Below are 18,150 nucleotides of genomic sequence, written 5' to 3'. Positions count from 1 at the left end.
CGTCACCAGTAACTGGGTGGACTATAAAGGCGATTACTGGGTATGTAACAAATTATGCGGAGGGATGTGAGTTATGTAGATAGGATCTATCCCACCTATATAACGGGAGTGACATCGTTGTTCTTGATAGAGTGAGACCACTAAGTGCATGGGCATGCCCAAATGAGTCAATATGAGATATTGAGCTCATTTAATTATAGTGAGTCTACTTGGAGTTCAAGATTTAGATTGATCAGAGGATGACACCGTCTATGACTCAAATTGATCAATTTATATGTCAAGGATAGAAGGACATTGTCATATATTGTGAAGAGTCACAATTAGTAGTCACAAGGTGATGTTGGATCTCAACATTCTTGTAGCTTGGGTAGTAATGATGTGTTGCTAGATACCGCTCATTACTTATGCTTCTAAATGGGTTTAGGAGCATTGTTAACATTACAAGAACCTATAGGATCACACACAAAGGACAATTAGATGGAGATTAGGTTCATATGATGAACCAAGAGGATTAGGTTCATGTGATGAACCAAATTGGATTAAGAGTAATACTAATTAAACTAATTGAGTTGGACTCAATTTGGTTCATGTGTTAAATGAGTCTAATTAGATTTGGATTCATTGAGTCAATTTAATTCAATGGATATAGATTCATTAAATTAAATTGGTTTGAATTAAATAGTTAGATTTGATCAACCATGGGAGAGAAGAGGTCAAGTTTGACTTGACTTGAGAAGGGAAGATGAAAGGTCAAGTTTGACTTGACCAATGTCATCTCATTTGTGAGTTGGCATAGAGTGGGCCGATGATGATGTTCCATATCATCAAGGATAGTACATGTGTGTGCCACCTCATGAGGGAGATCAAGAGTTGTGACTCTTGGTATTCCATGGAGTTTAGAAACCCCTCTTGAAGTGGTCGGCCACTTTAAGTGGTGTTGAATGTTTTGTTTGCTCATTCACTCCTTCTTCCTCCTCTCATCTTCTTCTCTCCCTCTCCTCCACCTTGGCTGAAACCTTCAAGAGTGCTAGCACACTCTAAGGTTTCTTCTCCATTTTTTTCTCGTGTGGATACACATAGAGGGGTGTTCACTTGACACCCTTGAGATCCGGCAAATTTTGGACGAGCGGGATAAGCAAAGGGCTTCGCATCAAAGGTATAACTTCTCTACCATGTAGATCTAGTGTAGATCTAGGATTAGAAAATATGTACACGAAAATTTTAATCTTCGCACGAATCTGGTGGCATGGAACTTCGGGGTTTCCGCAACGCAAAAGGCGGTTTTTGCGGCCCGAAAGTCCCAACAGTGGTATCAGAGCCACGTGCGAAGCGTGTACATGTTTTGCTTATATTTTTATAAAAAAATATCAGATCTTTATGTTTCTATAAATTTATGATTTTTATAGTTTTTATGAGTGTTTTTCTTGGAGATGTGACGCAACAAGTGCTTGGTCACTTGTAGGCTTCGTATACCGAGAAAAACCTTCCGAAACAGCAAGGTTTCACCCAAATAGTTTTGGAACAGTGGCTTAAGGCGCTGTAAGATCATAGTAGGGCACTCGTGAGACTCATTTCACGAGAAGGGGTGCTGCCCCTAACCCCGCAAGGGGCGTTGTCCCCCAATCGCGCCCTAAAATCGCTAAACGGGACCACCGGGAAATTGTAACTCATAAAATTGTAAAAATAGTAGTAAAATTGCAGAAATTTATATAAAATACTTAATTTAGAATTATGTATGTTTTTGTGATGGTCATGGCCCAAAAACCCAATTTGATTGGACTAAATGTGTTGTAATTCATAATATGGCCTGCACGCCATTTTGTGTGATTGTGCGTGTTGTATATATGATACGCGACCTGCGCGTCGTGCCTTTCTATTTTATTTCCTATTGTAAAATAGTTTAGACTCGAATGTAACTCGAGTTTTATCTTTGTAATGTACAAAATGGAGCTGTGGAAGGTCCACTTGAGGAGGAGTTACGAGGAGGGTGCGAGCAACACATGGCGGTCAAAGGGAGGAGCTTGGAGAAGCTATTGACCTTAGGTTGACCGTCCGATCTTCTCATTGGCTTGAGGAGATCGTAGTAGGGCCATGACCTAATCACAGTTTAATTAATTTCTTGTGTGTGTGTATGTGATGCATGCTAAAGTAGAGTAATTAATTAGTGTCTTGACGATTGGATTAGATCTTAATCGCGTATATGATACACATCAACGATTAGATTAGATCTTAATCGCGTCAACTCAAAATGCCTACCATGCTGTGATACCCATCACTACCTCGATCACATGTTATTGTTGAATCTTCCAAAGCAAAGCAACGGATGTTATCTTGGTAGGGTGCGGAGGGATAATCTTGGTCCCGTCTATCAACGCCTGGGTGAGTACAAACTCAATCAGATTGAGTAAAACTAGTTAAACTCAATTGCATCGGGTTTAACTATAGGCATTTTCCAATGGTTGATAGATAGGTCAAAATCACATTTATATTAACTCTTGGGTGATTTAGCCAAAGCTAACTCAAGTTTTAATATACATGTGGATCTTGATCCTATAAACAAGAGTTTCATAGAGATGTAATTGGTAATTAGTTACCTACCGATCATACTAAGTCTTGGGCGATTTAGCCAAAACTAACTCAAGTCGTAGTATGATGTGGATCTTGTCCCACAAGAATTATAGCTAGTTGGTTAGAATCTAGTAGGTGTGGTTTGACCACATCCATGACTTAATTCTACAAAAGTTCTATAATTCAGTGGGAGCATCATTTAGTTAAAGGCCTAATTAAATGATTAGTGGAATATGATATTTATTTTATGCATTTTCTGTTGTAGATTGCCATGTCGTCAAACAAACACCTTCTCCCTGCGTTCTGTCCTTGATAAGAACAAGCTCAATGGAGCTAATTTCATGGACTGGTACAAGAACCTGAGAATTGTTCTCACTCAGGAAAGGAAACTGTACGTCCTGGAGACACTCATTCCTGAGGCACCTCCTGCCACTTCCACGCGAGCTGACCGTTATGCTTATAAGAAGCATCAAGATGACGCATTAGATGTGTCCTGTCTCATGCTCGCGACCATGAACTCTGAGTTTCAGAAGCAACACCAGTTGATGGTTGCTTATGATATGGTTAAACATCTTCGTCAACTATATCAAGGACAAGCAAGGCATGAGAGATTCGAGATCTCTAAGGCACTATTTCAATGCAAGATGCAAGACGGGACTCCCATAGGCCCATATGTACTCAAGATGATTGGGTACATAGAGAACCTATAGAGGTTGGGATTCCCACTTGGCCAAGAGTTGGCCACTGACTTGATCTTGCAATCCTTGCCAGAGATCTACAGTCAATTCGTCATGAACTACAACATGAATGAAATTGACAAGCCACTGCCTGAGCTTCTGAGTATGTTGAGTACTGCTGAGCTCAACCTTAAGAAGGTTAAGCCCAACTCTATTTTGATGGTGCAAAGGCACAAAGGCAAGGGCAAGCCTAAAGGTAAGGGAAAGTCCCAAGCCAAGGGCAAAGGCAAGGCATTGAAAACCAAAAGAGGGGTCGCCAAGGATGCTACCTGCTTCCACTGTGGTCAGACCGGGCACTGGAAGAGGAACTACAAAGTGTACCTGGAAGATCTTAAAAGGAAGAGAAGTGAGACTTCTACTTCAGGTATATATGTTATAGAAGTTAATCTCTCTATTTTTTCATCATGGGTATTAGATACCGGATGTGCTTCTCACATTTGTACTAATGTGCAGGCGTTGAGAAATAGCAGGGCATTGACGAAGGGCGAGGTGGACCTATGTTACGCTCCGCAAGTGTACGGAAATGTCGCAAGTAATATAAAAGATTATCGTATCCACAGGGACTGGAATAAGCACTAGAAATGTCTCAATGCGAATTAGCTAAACAATTATCCAATTATTTCAAATGCAAAGTGAAGGTAAACAAATCTAATATTAAAGATAAACAAACAAGAGTTTAGTGTTTTGGGTTATGATAAAGGGAGATTCTAGGAGTTTCGGTTTCTTTGTAAGATTTCTTGAATGTAAATGGTTCACCAATTCTTATCCCTCAATTGCCAAACACTTGTAGAAAGTTGCCGGTTCTCTCTTGCAATAGATAACCGGCTAAGGACTGAGAAATGTATCTAAATATGATCAATTAGACGTGAACCTACGTTGTCCTTAAACAGAAGCTCACCTATTACTATGCCTTCCTCGGATATCAACATAGAAGCCCACAACTTATTAATCTATCAAGATACAAGAAACTAATCATAAGATCCATCCTACTCTCTTGAATATTCCTATTTCCTCTTCAAGATTATCTCTCAAACGTCCTTACACGGGCTTGCACCTGTCACGTGGATCCCTCGGATGATCGAGTGAGAGTTTATCTTTACAAAGTCCACAAGAAATCCAAACAATCAATCAAGAATGAGAATTAAGCACAAATCACCATTAATCATTCAAGATCTAATTGATACAAGCAAGACAATGTCATTGAAACAAGAAAATGGCAAATCCATAAGAGATTACATCAATCCATCATACAAATACTCCCTTAATCCTAGAATACAAGATCTACTCCATGAATCGAGGAAGAATACTCGAAGAAATAAAGATTACAAGCATTTTTTAAATCCCCAATCTAAGAAACTAAGAAAAGGGGGAAAGAGAAAACTTATCTACGAAGAAGCCTCGTCTTCGGATCCAATCCTCGCTCCGGAGTCGAAATCGTCAAGAACTCCCCTCGAATCGCCCAGAAATCCTCCCAAGAATGGGAGAAAATCACCAAATCTTGCCTTCTCCCAAAGGGGAAGAGATCCCCTTTCAATTCATGAAGGAGGGTTTAAATAGAGGAGGAAATCGGGCGCCACACGGCCCCATGACACGGTCGTGTGAGATTCACACGGCCATGTCCTCTTCCTTCTTTGCCAAAGCTGCACGGCCATGTGACTCACACGGCCTAGCTCTCTTCTCTTTAAAGCAACCAAGCACGGCCGTGTAGATCCACACGGCCAGGACCCTTCTGTTCTCTGGAAATGCTACACGGCCGTGTGGTGCACACGGCCACCACCTGCTTGGCCTCGGGAAACCTCACACGGCCGTGTAGATCTACACGGCCATGTAAGGCATCTGCTCTAATTTCTTCAAATCAAGACACGACCGTGTGAGATTCACACGGCCATGTCCTCTTCCCTTCCTGTTAAAACTACACGGCCGTGTGTGGCACATGGCCTGATGCTCTCTCCCTTCAATTACTTCCAAGCTTGCCCGAGGACGCATAATCTTCACCAATTTCGATTCCTGTGTACAGAAAATGCACAAAAAGCAGATCTCCGAACCAAAAGAGTAAATACGCTAAAAGGAAAGCTGGAAGTATAAAAATGCATAGATCAAGCATGCTCAAAGTATGTAAATGTGCGTAAAAACATGCATAAAAGAGTATATAATCTACGCACATCACACCCCCAGACTTAAACCTTTGCTTGTCCTCAAGCAAAATGCTGCAGTCTAAATTCATATGTTCTACAACACATTCATAAAACCTAGTGCACTTTCCTAACTCTATCAAAAAGTTTCATTAACAAGCGTGATCATGGAAACAAGTAAAGTATGGTTCAAGCATAAGAATCTTGTGCATAGTAAAAGTAACTCAACACCCTTCAAGTTTCAATCCATGTCCTAGTCAAGTCGTCATCAAATTTGAATTCCTAGTGTTTCCAGTGAAAGACAAGTAACCAGTGATAGGCACTTACTCACCATTCACTTGGTTCATAATTCTCAACTAACCCAAGGTCTCAAAGGTGTGCTCAATCTCAAGGGAAGCTAAGCAGTCATTTCCCCAGTAACCTAACTCGGTCTCAAAGGGGTGACTTGCTAGATTCCACTCATGACAACTATTTTTTATATCCCTTATTTTTTTTTATAAGTGTTTGCATTGTGCAAAACTTATTCACAAATGTACTTTTAGCACACATGTTGGGATATTTTGATTTTTCCAAATGAGCTTTAATGATTTGAGCCTCATCCAGTAACCAAAATGAAAGTTGAGAAATCACCATCGAAACCAAGTACTAAGCAAACAAGATGAATCATGACTATTTCAATGACATCAACTATTCAAGCATCAAGCACAAGTGTAGTGAAGATAAAATCCTTAAGGTTGAACCAAAACTAAAACTCATCACCATAAGATTTTTAGCTTATTAATGCTTCCCAAGATAGAAAAAAGAACTACACAAAGTTTACTACTAGCATCATTCGAACATCATGAATCAAGACAATAATCGTGGTAACATTTCACTTGAATCCAAGAAAGCATATAAGTGAAGATTTGATGTTCTCAAAATTGCCATGATTATTTCAAAAACAAGCAAAATAAAGCAACAAGCAATGAAAATAAGAACCAACATGAAAAACTAACAAAAACTAAAAATTGAACACCAAACTAAACAGTACATGACACCCCCCCCAGACTTAAACTTTTCATCGTCCCGATGAAATCAATATGGTGGAGGAGGTGGAGGTGGACGAGGGAAAGGAGGTCTACGACGTGGTTGGCCAATAGGAAAACTAGGAAAACCTGGAATCTCTCCCAAGGATCTATGATACTCATATAAAGCATCTACTTGTTGGCTAGTAAGCATTATGCTCTGCATAAAATCTCTCATCCTAGCCTGATCAGTATCATAATCCTGCGCAAACTCAGCCACTTGACCTTGAAAATTCCTCGTAAACTGAAAATGATTTTGTACCTCCCTAAACTGATCATCAGATAAAGAGAAGCGCCCCTCTAACATTTTTCGTTGGGCATCTTGCTTCTCATGAAGTGATTCTAGAGACGTACGAAAATCTGAAAAATCAAACCTAGAAGATCCCGTGCCATATGCAAAAGAATGCTTAGCAGGCTCCATAAAACTAGAAGGCTGCGGGTGTCCAGATGACGAGGGCTCATGATGTGGCTCAGTGTCTCCAGGTATAGAAGGGTTATCCTCAAAATCTAACTCAAAAATTACCCAATTAGCCGGGTTACGAATAGTAGTTCGTTCAGGAAAAGGAAGGGGTAAAGGAGAACCACTCCTCCTAGGAAACGCGAAACCATTCTCATCCCGAACGATCATTTTCATAGCAAGACATGCATCAATGTCAATCATGTCATTACCATGAATTATTTCCAACCCATCAACATCAACATTTAAATTATAAGCTATTCGGGTAATCAAACCACCAAAAACAATTGATCCCGATGATGCCCTAGCAGATCTTAATAAGGTTTGAACAAAATGAAAACCAGAATCAAATTCAACCTTATAAAGCATAGCCCATAAAGCATAAAGCTCTATCTTTTTAACCACCCCATCACTCTCTCCCCTACCAAAAATAGTTTTACTCATGACTCTATGTAGATACTTAAAGATGGGGTTTTGCATATGGGAGGCATTAGCTCTTGAAGGCTCATAAGGTTGATTCAACCCAGTTATTGCATTCCAAAAATGATTCCAATTAAACCTTGGATCAAACCTACGAGGGCTACCGGTGGTTAATCCAAAACAAGAATTAAAGTCACTAAATGCCCATAGAAATTCTTGATTCATTAGTCTAAATGAGATTTTTCCAAAATAATCATCTTCATTAGTAAAATGGACATCCAATGAACTTAAAAATTCCAAAACAAGACGAGGATATGTAGGCAAATGTGTGTACATAATATCACTCCAATCCAAAAACCCAATCATCAAATCTACATCTTCCCTAATTCCAAGCATATCAAGAACAGTTGGGTCCATATATCTAGTACACACTATCTTTCTATTGACAAGAATTGCAAATCTAGTTACTTGATCATCATTTCTAAACACAATATTGAATTCATTGTCATTACCTTCGTTGCGTGAAGTCCTTTTGCCTTTTCCCTTCACTGGTTGTTTTCCTTTGTCCCTTGATGGCTCCTTCTCTTTGTCTCCACTGGATCCACCACCTCCTTTGCGAAGTTTCTTCAAAATATTGGACATCTTGGTGAGTTTAGATAGGGGAAGAATTATCTAGGGTTGGAAAAATGGAACTCAAAGAACAAAACTTCAAAGAGCAAAGATCTTAGGTTAGGAGAACAAAAAGTCCAAATCTTAGAGAGGAGGAGAATCCGGATCTAAGAGATCTTGAGAGATTAGGGAGGAGTTTTTAAGAGATTGGGAGAGAAAGAGATGTTTTGGAGAGTTGGGGGTGTGCGGAACACGACCAAGATCTGGCCGTGTAAGGTAGAAAGAAGACTTTAATAACTCTCCTACACGGGCCGTGCAGATCCACACGGCCTCCCCCTCTTCCTTCTCTGGATTCTTCGCACGGCCGTGTCTGGGGCACGGCCTCTCCATCTTTCTTCTCGGAATTCTTTGCACGGCCGTGTTTGGGACACGGCCTAGACCTTTTTCTCCTCGGGATTCTTTACACGGCCGTGTTTGAGACACGGCCTAGACCTTTTTCTCCTCGGGAGATCCTACACGGCCGTGTCTGGATGACACGGCCCAAGCACTTCCCTTCTCTGCAACCTTTGCCTGGCCGTGTATAGCACACGACCGGGCTCTATTTTGCACCTAACCTGAAAACAAAATCAAAAGAATGCATCAAACTAAAAGAAATTAAAATACAAATCAAAACTAATTAAAAGAACCCTTGGGTTGCCTCCCAAGAAGCGCTTGTTTAAGGTCTTTAGCTCGACCAAACTTGATCATTCACTTCTTTTCCTCGCCCTTGGAGGACATATATACTTTTCGTTTTTGTTGAGAGATCTTCTCCCAACATCTTCCACCACATTGTCTCCTTCGTTTGGTGGCCTTCCATGAGGATGGAAATTCCATTCCTCAAGTTTATAAATGCTTGTCCTGCTACAAGCATTTAAAAGAGACGAGACATGGTTAGAGATATTAGATAAATCATATTCCAACCTTTCCTTACCAATTACCAAAGAAAGCTTATGATTTTTGACATCAATTATAGCTCCAGCTGTAGCAAGGAAAGGTCTTTCTAATATGATAGGAATCTTGGGATCCTCTTCCATGTCCAACACGACAAAATCTGTGGGAATAACATTCCCATCCACCTCTACTGACACATCTTCTATAATACCCAAAGGGTACCTGCAGGAATGATCGGCAAGTTGAAGTGTCATAGTAGTAAGTTTAATGTTTTTGAGACCTAATTTATTACAAATTGAATAGGGAATGAGGCTAACACTTGCCCCCAAATCACAAAAAGCTTTTTCAAAAAATTCTTTTCCTATGTTGCAAGGAATATAAAAGCTCCCTGGGTCCTTTAGTTTTGGGGAAGTGTTCTTCTCCAAAATAGCACTACATTCCTCACTAAGCGCAATGGTCTCAACCTCTCCTCTTCTTCTCTTGTTTGACATGAGATCCTTCAGGAATTTGGCAAATCTAGGCATTTGAAGAATAACATCAATAAGAGGTACCTCTACACAAATTTCCTTAACTTTTTCTAAAAACTTGCCAAATTCTTCATCTTTCTTGAGCATTGTAAGTCTCTGAGGAAAAGGGACAGCTTTGCTCTGATGGTTCAGTGGAAGAGTCTCTTCAACCTCAATGGTACTCTCCTCATTAGCTTCAATCTGATATGGTATAAGAGGAGAGAGCTCTTCTTCTTTTTGTATCTCTTTTGGAGCAGTCACTTGGAAGTCTCCCAAGGTCCGTCCGCTCCTAAGCTCAATTCTATTGCAATGCTCCATAGGATTCACATCAGGTTTTCCTGGAAGTTGTCCTGGTGCTCTGGATGATGAGGAAGCTAGTTGGGCAATTTGACTATCCTGGATCTTTTGATGCTTTTCAGAATTATCCATTCTCTGAATGAGCTTTGCTAAATCTTGCTCCATTTCATTCTGACTTGAGATAATTTCTTCAAGCATCTTTTCAATATTTGACTTTGGTAAGCCTTGAGAAGATAGATGTTGAAAATTTTGTTGCCCAGCTTGAAAATTTGGTCTTGCCCCCATAGATGGTCCTTGATCTTGATTATTTCTGTAAGAAAAATTGGGATGGCTCTTCCATCCAAAGTTATAAGTATTTGAGTATGGGTTGTTCTGCCTTTGATTGTAACTCATGATTGCATCACATTGTTCCAGTTGATTGATTTGTGCAGTGATAGCTCCCAATGGACATGAGTCATTTGAGTGCTCTGAACTCCCACATACTTCACAAGATGTACTAATAGCATTGACCATATTAGCACTAATCCCCATATTCTCAAATTTCTTTGTAAGAGCGTCTAATTTTGCAGACAAAAGAGTGACTGCATCTACATCAAACTTCCCTGATGCTTTAATTGTTGGGTTTGAAGGATCACTTCTTTCATTTGCCCATTGATGATGATTTCGTGCTACACTGTCAATAATTTCTTCAGCTTCATCTAAACTTTTATTCATAAGTGCCCCTCCAGCAGCTGAATCAAGGGACACTTTGGTATGATAGTTGATACCATTATAAAAAGTGTGCAACACTAATCATCTTTCCAACCCATGATGTGAGCATTGTCTGAGCATACTATTATATCTATCCCATGCTTCAAAAAGAGATTCTGAGTCAGTTTGCTTGAAGCTTGCAATTAAATTCCTCATATGAGCTGTTTTGCTTGGTGGATAGAATTTATCAAGAAACTGTTGCTCACACTGCTCCCAAGTGGTGATGCTATTAGGGGCTAAAGAATTCAGTCATTGCTTTGCCCTATCTCTTAAAGAAAACCCAAATAATAATAATCTAACTGCTTCTGAAGGAACTTCATTCATTTTCATGGTACCACATATTTTATAAAAGACCTCTAAGTGTTGATTGGGGTCTTCATGAGGTCCTCCACCAAATTGGTTCTCTTGCATAAGGTGCTGGTTTGATCTCAAAGTTATTAGCTTCCACTGAAGGTCTTGAAATACTAGATCGAAAACCTCTTGCATAAGGTGCAGCATAATCCTTGAGTGGTCTATTCGCCATGTTCAAATGTTCCTGTTCTTCAATTTGCCTTTGCAGAATTCTTCTTTTATGGAAAGTTCTGTCAATCTCAGGGTCAAAAGGAAAGAATTCCCCTGCAAAGTTAGATCTTCGCATACACAAGAACAAGATAGCAAATGACAATTCAACAGAAAAATAAAAAAAATAAAAGAATCAAAAATGCATAATTGAATTTGTACAAAAAGAATTAACAAGAAGTAAAAGTTATACAAGAAAGTAAAAACAGAAATCTAATGATTAGTTACAACTATGCAATATGAAAGGAAAACAAATGTTATGTTTAGTCTAACTCAATTGATAATTCCTAATGTTATAGCGCAGTCCCCGGCAACGGCGCCAAAAACTTGTTACGCTCCGCAAGTGTATGGAAATGTCGCAAGTAATATAAAAGATTATCGTATCCACAGGGACTGGAATAAGCACTAGAAATGTCTCAATGCGAATTAGCTAAACAATTATCCAATTGTTTCAAATGCAAAGTGAAGGTAAACAAATCTAATATTAAAGATCAACAAACAAGAGTTTAGTGTTTTGGGTTATGATAAAGGGAGATTCTAGGAGTTTCGGTTTCTTTGTAAGATTTCTTGAATGTAAATGGTTCACCAATTCTTATCCCTCAATTGCCAAACACTTGTAGAGAGTTGCCAGTTCTCTCTTGCAATAGATAACCGACTAAGGACTGAGAAATGTATCTAAATATGATCAATTAGACGTGAACCTACGTTGTCCTTACACAGAAGCGCACCTATTACTATGCCTTCCTCGGATATCAACATAGAAGCCCACAACTTATTAATCTATCAAGATACAAGAAACTAATCATAAGATCCATCCTACTCTCTTGAATATTCCTATTTCCTCTTCAAGATTATCTCTCAAACGTCCTTACACGGGCTTGCACCTATCACGTGGATCCCTCGGATGATCGAGTGAGAGTTTATCTTTACAAAGTCCACAAGAAATCCAAACAATCAATCAAGAATGAGAATTAAGCACAAATCACCATTAATCATTCAAGATCTAATTGATACAAGCAAGACAATGTCATTGAAATAAGAAAATGGCAAATCCATAAGAGATTACATCAATCCATCATACAAATACTCCCTTAATCCTAGAATACAAGATCTACTCCATGAATCGAGGAAGAATACCTGAAGAAAAAAAGATTACAAGCATTTCTTAAATCCCCAATCCAAGAAACCAAGAAAAGGGGGAAAGAGAAAACTTATCTACGAAGAAGCCTCGTCTTCGGATCCAATCCTCGCTCCGGAGTCGAAATCGTCAAGAACTCCCCTCGAATCGCCCAGAAATCCTCCCAAGAATGGGAGGAAACCACCAAATCTTGCCTTCTCTCAAAGGGGAAGAGATCCCCTTTCAATTCATGAAGGAGGGTTTAAATAGAGGAGGAAATCGGGCGCCACACGGCCCCATGACACGGCCGTGTGAGATTCACACGGCCATGTCCTCTTCCTTCTCTGCCAAAGCTGCACGGCCGTGTGACTCACACGGCCTAGCTCTCTTCTCTTTAAAGCAACCAAGCACGACCATGTAGATCCACACGGCCAGGACCCTTCTGTTCTCTGGAAATGCTACACGGTCGTGTGGTGCACACGGCCACCACCTGCTTGGCCTCGGGAAACCTCACACGACTGTGTAGATCTACACGGCCATGTAAGGCATCTGCTCTAATTTCTTCAAATCAAGACACGGCCGTGTGAGATTCACACGGCCATGTCCTCTTCCCTTCCTGTTAAAACTACACGGTCGTGTGTGGCACACGGCCTGATTCTCTCTCCCTTCAATTCCTTCCAAGCTTGCCCGAGGACGCATAATCTTCACCAATTTCGACTCCTGTGTACAGAAAATGCACAAAAAGCAGATCTCCGAACCAAAAGAGTAAATACGCTAAAAGGAAAGCTGGAAGTATAAAAATACATAGATCAAGCATGCTCAAAGTATGTAAATGTGCGTAAAAACATGCATAAAAGAGTATATAATCTACGCACATCAACCTACGAGTAGGCAATGGAGCACGGGTTGCTGTTGTTGCTGTAGGGACTTACTATCTATCTCTGCCCTCTAGGCTTGTACTAGAATTAGATGAATGTTGTTATGTGTCTGCTCTTACTAAGAACATTATATCAGTTTCTTGTTTGGACAAGAAATGTTTTTCGTTTATAATAAAGAACAAATGTTGTTCAGTTTATTTAAATGATATGTTCTATTGTAGTGCACCTATGATGAATGGACTCTATATTCTAGACTTAGAGAACCCCATCTATAACATAAATACCAAATCAAATGAAATGAACCAAACCTATCTCTGGCATTGTCGCTTAGGTCATATAAATGACAAACGCTTATCCCAGCTCCATAAAGATGGTTTGCTGGACTCATTTGATTTTGAATCATATGAGATATGCGAGTCATACCTACTAGGTAAGATGACCAAGACTCCCTTTAGTGGACACAGCGAGAGAGCGACTGACTTGTTAGGACTTATATAATAGAAAGGCACCTTTTTATTGTAACGACCCGGCCCTCTTGGCCCATTTGGCGGCCCATTTGGCGACCCTCGGGTCGTCGACCGTCGGCCCTTATGTCGTCGGCCCATTTGGTCATCTCACTTGGTTACCGGGATTCATAAACTCTAATACTTACGCCTGGAGGTTTAGAGTTCGAATCCCGGGGGAGGCAAAAATCCACTGCCAGGGGTGGAAAGTCCTAGTGAGTAACGACACGGCCAAGGGTCGTCGGTCGACGACATGAGAGGTCGCCAAATGGGCCGACGACATAAGGGTCGACGGTCGACGACCCGAGGGTCGCCAAATGGGCCGCCAAATGGGCCAAGAGGGACGGGTCGTTACAGAAGCCTTGATAGAAGTTGAACTGGAACCACAAAGTGTTGTGGATGATGAGATTGTTCCAGAAGGAGTTGAGGAACAACAACCAGTTCAAGTAGACCTACCTCTTCGCAGGTCTGATAGGGTAAGTCGTCAGCCTAAGAGATACTCATTTCTCTTATTTGACCATGATGACGCTATGCTCATTGAGAATGAGCCTACCTCTTATCAAGAAGCTGTGATGAGACCAGATTCTGAGAAATAGCTAGAGGCCATGAGATCCGAAATGAAATCCATGTACACCAACCAAGTATGGACTTTGGTTGATCCACCTGAAGGGATAAAACTCATTGGGTGTAAGTGGGTCTTTAAGAGAAAGACTGACATGGATGGACTGATATATAAGGGTCATCTGGTAGCTAAAGGTTTCAAACAAATTCATGGTATTGGCTATGATGAAACCTTTTCTCCAGTAGCGATGTTTAAGTCCATTCGGTTCATGTTTGCTATTGCAGCATACCACAATTATGAGATATGGCAGATGGATGTCAAAACCGCGTTTCTGAATGGAAACCTGCTCGAGGATGTGTACATGACACAACTTGAGGGTTTTGTAGATCCACAGCATACTAGCAGAGTATGCAAGCTGCATAAGTCCATTTATGGACTAAAGCAAGCTTCTCAGAGCTGGAATCTTCAATTCGATGATGCGATCAAACAGTTTGGTTTCATCAAGAATGAAGATGAACCCTGTATCTACAAGAAGGTTGTAGGGAACACAGTTTTCTTCCTTGTATTGTATGTGGATGACATACTACTCCTTGGGAACGACATCCCTTTGCTACAGTCTGTAAAGACTTGGCTAGGGAATTATTTCTCAATGAAGGACTTAGGTGAAGCAGCCCATATTCTAGGTATACAGATCTATAGAGATAGATCTAAGAGATTGCTTGGCCTAAGTCAGAGTACATATATTAACAAGGTATTACTACGGTTTGCCATGCAGAACTCCAGAAGAGATTTCTACCGATGTCACATGGTGTGAGTCTTTCGAAGACTCAAAGCCCCTCTTCTAGAGAGGAGAGAGACCGCATGAATACGATCCCTTATGCCTCAGCCATAGGATCTATCATATACGTCATGATATGTACTCGTCCAGATGTTTCGTATGCTTTGAGTATGACGAGCAGATACCATTCAGATCCAGGTGAAAGTCACTGGATAGCAGTCAAGAATATTCTTAAGTACTTAAGAAGGACTAAAGAATATTTCTTGATATATGGAGGCGATGATGAGCTAGTTGTAAAGGGTTACAGTGATGCCAGCTTCCAAACTGACCAGGATGATTATAGATCGTAGTCTAGGTTCGTGTTTTGCTTGAATGGAGGTGCTGTGAGCTGGAAGATTTCGAAGCAGGACACAGTTGCTGATTCTAAAATAGAGGCCGACTATATTGTTGCATCATTAGCAGCAAAGGAGGCAGTTTGGATCCGCAAGTTCATTACTGAGCTTGGGGTGGTTCCTAGCATAGCCAATCCGATAGAGCTCTATTGTGACAACAATGGAGCAATTGTATAGGCTAAGGAACCTCGCTCACACCAGCGGACCAAACATATACTATGGCGCTTCCATCTCATTCGAGAGATCATCGATAGATGAGATGTGAAGATTTGCAGAGTACCCACAGAGGCTAATCCCTTGACCAAGGCTTTGGCACAGAGAAAGCATGATGGTCACACTAGGTCATTGGGCCTTAGAGTCTACACTAATTGGCATTAGTGCTAGTGGGAGATTGTTAGTTAGAGCCCTAGAGCCAATCATATGATGATTGTTGTATGGACTCATTGTATCATATTCCTATGTATATAAAGGTATTTGTTTTGGTTATTATACTTATTTGTATTGGTGCCAAATAACTAAGTATAATAGCGTCCTTGAGTAGAAGGTTCTTATCTATATCAATCGATTGGTTGAATCGATAGTGAGATGATATAGAGAACACTACTCTTAATCATTCCTAGTCAAGTATTAACATTCAGGGACAATGTTAATGCGATGAGACTAGCGTGTAGGTCAACTCGATGACTTGATCTCACAAGTCATGGATATAGAGATATCAAGTTGATACATGGGTATGCATTGGAGAATGTATACTGAATGACCCGCCATGAGAAAGTATCATGGATTGTTATATGAGTGTCATATATTTTCTTATGTGGCTATTAGTATGACTATTAGTCCTTGGACCTGAAGTCACCATGGTTTCCTACATAAGGAGTTGCATACTTTGGCTTCGTCAAACGTCACCCGTAACTGGGTGGACTATAAAGGCGATTACTGGGTATGTACCAAATTATGCGGAGGGATGTGAGTGATGTAAATGGATCTATCCCTCCTATATAACGGGAGTGACATCGTTGTTCTTGATAGAGTGAGACCACTAAGTGCATGGACATGCCCAAATGAGTCAATATGAGATATTGAGCTCATTTGATTATAGTGAGTCTACTTGGAGTTCAAGATTTAGATTGATCAGAGGATGACACCGTCTATGCCTCAAATTGATCAATCTAGATGCTAAGGATAGAAGAACATTGTCATATATTGTGAAGAGTCACAATTAGTAGTCACAAGGTGATGTTGGATCTCAACATTCTTGTAACTTGGGTAGTAATGATGTGTTGCTAGATATCGCTCATTACTTATGCTTCTAAATGGGTTTAGGAGCATTGCCAACAAGAACCTATAGGGTCACACATAAAGGACAATTAGATGGAGATTAGGTTCATATGATGAACCAAGAGGATTAGGTTCATGTGATGAACCAAATTGGATTAAGAGTAATTCTAATTAAACTAATTGAGTTGGACTCAATTTGGTTCATGTGTTAAATGAGTCTAATTAGATTTGTATTCATTGAGTCAATTTAATTCAATGGATATAGATTCATTAAATTAAATTGGTTTGAATCAAATAGTTAGCTTTGATCAACCATGGGAGAGAAAAGGTCAAGTTTGACTTGACTTAAGAAGGAAAGATGAAAGGTCAAGTTTGACTTGACCAATGCCACCTCATTTGTGAGTTGGCATAGAGTGGGCCAATGATGATGTTCCACGTCATCAAGAATAGTACATGTGTGTGCCACCTCATGAGGGAGATCAAGATTTGTGACTCTTAGTATTCCATGGAGTTTAAAAACCCCTCTTGAAGTGACTGGCCACTTTTAGTGGTGTTGAATGTTTTGTGTGCTCATTCACTCCTTCTTCCTCCTCCTCTCATCTTCTTCTCTCCCTCTCCTCCAACTTGGCCAAAACCTTCAAGAGTGCTAGTACACTCTAAGGTTTCTTCTCCATTTTTTGCTCGTGTGGATACACATAGAGGGGTGTTCACTTGACACCCTTGAGATCCGATAAATTTTGGACGAGCGGGATAAGCGAAGGGCTTTGCATCAAAGGTATAACTTCTCTACCATGTAGATCTAGTGTAGATCTAGGATTAGAAAACATGTACACAAATATTTTAATCTTCGCACGAATCCGGTGGCATGGAACTTCAGGGTTTTCGCAACACAAAAAGTGATTTTTGCGGCCCGAAAGTCCCAACAATCAGGCCGAACGTGGCCCTTAATCTCTACTTAGTATTTGTCTTAAAAATAAAATGGTGGTTGTTGGTTCTCCTTACTTAAAAGATGTTGTTTAAAATTTATAGCTCTTCCCCTCTCAAACCTTTTTATTGAACGAGAATTTGAGGAAATCAAATACCCTAACAAAAGAAGTAATATATATATATATATATATATATATATATATATATATATATATATATATATATATATATATATATATCATTGAAAAAAAAAGAGGTGCACCATTCCGTGGCAAATGGCATAGAGCATGAACTTCTAATCTAGGGCGTATAAATAAGTTTTGACACCATATATAGCTCCTCCCCTCTCAAAGCTTCACAGGGAATGTAATTTCAAGTAAATCCAAGTAGGTAGTGCCATCAGTGGGTTTTGGTCAAAACCCACTAATGGACCTAGACATCTCTGATTGGACTCATTTCAGGTCGAGTGGGATTCTGGTATTGCAAAGCCTCCAACGGTGTTGTCAAAACCTGATGTGCAACTCTCTAGGGGTGGTAGGGTGGTATGGAAAAAATTTCAGCTTCTATTGGGTCTGATATGATACCATATCAGGCCCAACATGACCCTTAATCTCTACTTAGTATTTGTTTTAAAAATAAAATGGTGGTTGTTGGTTCTCCTAACTTAAAAGGTGTTATTTAGAATTT

The sequence above is a fragment of the Zingiber officinale genome, chromosome 6A (assembly GCF_018446385.1).
Source record: "Zingiber officinale cultivar Zhangliang chromosome 6A, Zo_v1.1, whole genome shotgun sequence".
NCBI lineage: Eukaryota > Viridiplantae > Streptophyta > Magnoliopsida > Zingiberales > Zingiberaceae > Zingiber > Zingiber officinale.
This window is presented reverse-complemented; position numbering follows the sequence as displayed.